Source organism: Octopus bimaculoides, chromosome 22 (assembly GCF_001194135.2).
Source record: "Octopus bimaculoides isolate UCB-OBI-ISO-001 chromosome 22, ASM119413v2, whole genome shotgun sequence".
NCBI classification, from domain to species: Eukaryota; Metazoa; Mollusca; class Cephalopoda; order Octopoda; family Octopodidae; genus Octopus; species Octopus bimaculoides.
Window position 1 is genome coordinate 22,585,340 of NC_069002.1, and position 3,347 is coordinate 22,588,686.

Consider the following 3,347-nt stretch of genomic DNA (forward strand, 5'->3'; position numbering starts at 1 on the left):
GTCAGACCGGAAGGGTCAGACCGGAAGGGTCAGACCGGAAGGGTCAGACCGGAAGGGTCAGACCGGAGGTCGGTGACACGCCGTCGAAGGCTAGCATGTGGGGCCAGTCAGAAAACAGAGAGGTTACGAGATAGACGTGTTCTGATCAGGAGCGATCGTGTACTCTGCTGCGGTCGACAAGGTAAGGTCCAACGTTTCATTCTGTCCTTTTGCTTCTTGTTGTCTTTTTTCCTCCATCACACCACAATTCTTTTACTTAGTAGATGTTCAAGAGCAATAAACAGTGAAAATGTGCAGAAAACAACTTCTGCCACATTCCAGGGAGAAAAACTAGACATAGTTGATAGCTTCCGCTATCTAGCTGACCAAGTTAGGAGTGAGGGAGGGTGCACTGAAAGTGTAGCTGCTAGAATAAGAATAGCCTGGGCAAAGTTCAGAGAGCTCTTGCCTCTGCTGGTGACAAAGGGCCTCTCACTCAGAGTAAAAGGCAGACTGTATGACGCATGTGTACGAACAGCCATTCTACATGGTAGTGAAACATGGGCCGTGACTGCTGAGGACAGGTGTAAGCTCGCAAGGAATGAAGCCAGTATGCTCCGATGGATGTGTAATGTCAGTGTGCATACTAGACAGAGTGTAAGTACCTTGAGAGAAAAGTTGGACCTAAGAAGCATCAGTTGTGGTGTGCAAGAGAGACAATTGCACTGGTATGGCCATGTGGCAAGAATAGATGAGGATAGCTGTGTGAAAAAGTGCCACACCCTAGCAGTTGAGGGAACCTGTGGAAGAGGCAGACCCAGGAAGACCTGGGATGAGGTGGTGAAGCACGACCTTCGAACATTAGGTCTCACCGAGGCAATGACTTGTGACTGAGACCTTTGGAAATATGCTGTGCGTGAGAAGACCCGGCAAGCAAAGTGAGACCATAATCTGAGGCCTCTGCTAGGGGTGCAGCTAGCCCACTTATCCATACCTTTCTTTCATTGGACACTAAACTCCGCTTGCTTGTGAAGACCTGTTGAGGCAAGTGAAATCGAAATCGAACCAAATTCGACGACTGGCACCCATGGCAATGTCTCCTTCATTGGACACTAAACTCGGCTTGCAAAGACCTGTTGGGGCAAGTGAAAGCGAAATCGTGATGGCACCTGTGCCAGTGGAGCGCTAAGAGCACCGTCCGAGCATGATTGTTGCCAGAGCAGCTGTCTGGCTTCTGTACCAGTGGCACGTAAATGGCACCATTTGTGTGTGATCGTTACCAGCATCGCCTTACTGGCACTTGTGCTGGTGGCACTGGAAAAGACATTCCAGAGAGGTCGTTGCCAGTGCTGCTGGACTGGCTCCTGTGCAGGTGGCCCGTAAAATACACCATTTTGAGCATGGCTGTTGCTAGTACCGCCTGACTGGCCTTTGTGCTGGTGGCACATAAAAGCACCCACTACACTCTCGGAGTGGTTGGCGTTAGGAAGGGCATCCAGCTATAGAAACACTGCCAAATCGGATTGGAGCCTGGTGTAGCCATCTGGTTCGCCAGTCCTCAGTCAAATCGTCCAACACATGCTAGCATGGAAAGCGGATGTTAAACGATGATGATGATGATGATGATGATGATGCTTCAGTCACTTGACTGTGGCCATGCTGGAGCATCGCCTTTAGTCGAACAAATCGACCGCAGGACTTATTCTTAGTAGGCCTAGTACTTCTTCTATTGATCTCTTTTGCCAAACCACTAAATTACAGGGACATAAACACACCAACACCATCAAGCAATGGTGGGAGGACAAACACAAACACACATACACAAATACATACATATATATATATATATATATATATATATATATATATATATATATATATATATATATATATACTGGCAGAGATACCTGGCATTGCCCATGTTACATGCACTGGAAGAATTAGACTTTTCTGTTATATTTTCTCTAATGAACTGGAATACCTAAGATTCGAATTTCATAAAAATTGCACATGGGGGTTCTTTCACTCTTTATACACCTTAAAAAAATTCTAATAATGACACATGTATCCCATACTACTGATCTTTATGCGCATATTCCAAAATTCCAGTCTTATGGAACCTGTTATTAGGATTTTGCTCCTGAAAAATGGAGGTCATGGAGCTCTAAAATGTGGGAGTTAAGGCCCCTATTCGGGGTGGGTGTCTTAATGTCAACCAGAGAAATTGAATTGTTGAGAATCTTTTTAACTTGGGTGTTATATCTATTGTTCAAATTTCTTTGAAATAGGAAATATTTGTATGTTCACTGGGTTTGTAAAAGAGAGCAAAACTACAGGAAACCAAAAGACGAATGATCACAATAAGCAGTCAGCTACCCTACCCAAGTCGTTACTACTCCCCAATGTAGAATTCCTCACTATACAGGTGACAGGCACAGCCACAAGATGTATTACGGATCTATAGCAATTGGAAGGGTGTGACCCAACTGAAATAAACATTAACAACTGTGTGACGTGAGGGCTAAGGGGAAATGAAAGTTTGCAACTGACCACTATACCGATAGGTAACTGGACTGAATAAATTTACAATCTATAAATGTCCAGTCACTCACCTGGGGACTACGTGTGACCCAGTGATAATAAAAAGACTCAAAGGAGGTCTGCAAGGAAATAACTTTACTCAACACTTTGCAACTGAATCAGTGGAGGCAAGGATGCTTCTCTTTTACTTGACAATTTATGCACCACATTGCAGAAATCACAATGTAAGTATATTTCAAAGCAAACTCTTACACTGTTGTATCATTGAATTACAAATAACACTCATCTTTTGTGCTCAGGTGACCCTATAGCTTCCAAGAGTACAACTGTATTCCTCTTTGCTTAGATAAAATGACTAAATTGTGGGTGTGAAGTCCCCATGAAGAGGTCTTTCTAACTTCTAAGAAGATGAAATTTTAGAAATATTACTTCATTTGTGCCTAATATCTATGGTTAAAATTTCATCAACCTCAAAAATATATGAATTTTCATGGAGGTTATGGCCCTTATGCATACAATATAATTACCAAATTTCATAAAGATCCATTCAGTACTTTTGACCTAGTTTGGGATCATGAAAAATGACTAAAATTTGGGAGTTAAGGCTCCCATTAGAATCCTCATGAGAAGTGAAAAGCTTGAGAATACATCTTGATGTGTGTCAATTATTCATCATCACCAGGCTCCAATCTGATCTGGCAGAGTTTCTACAGCTGGATGCCCTTCCTAACGCCAACCACTCTGAGAGTGTAGTGGGTGCTTTTACATGCCACTGGCATGAGGGCCAGTCAGGTGGTATTGGCAACGGTCACGCTCAAATGGTGTTT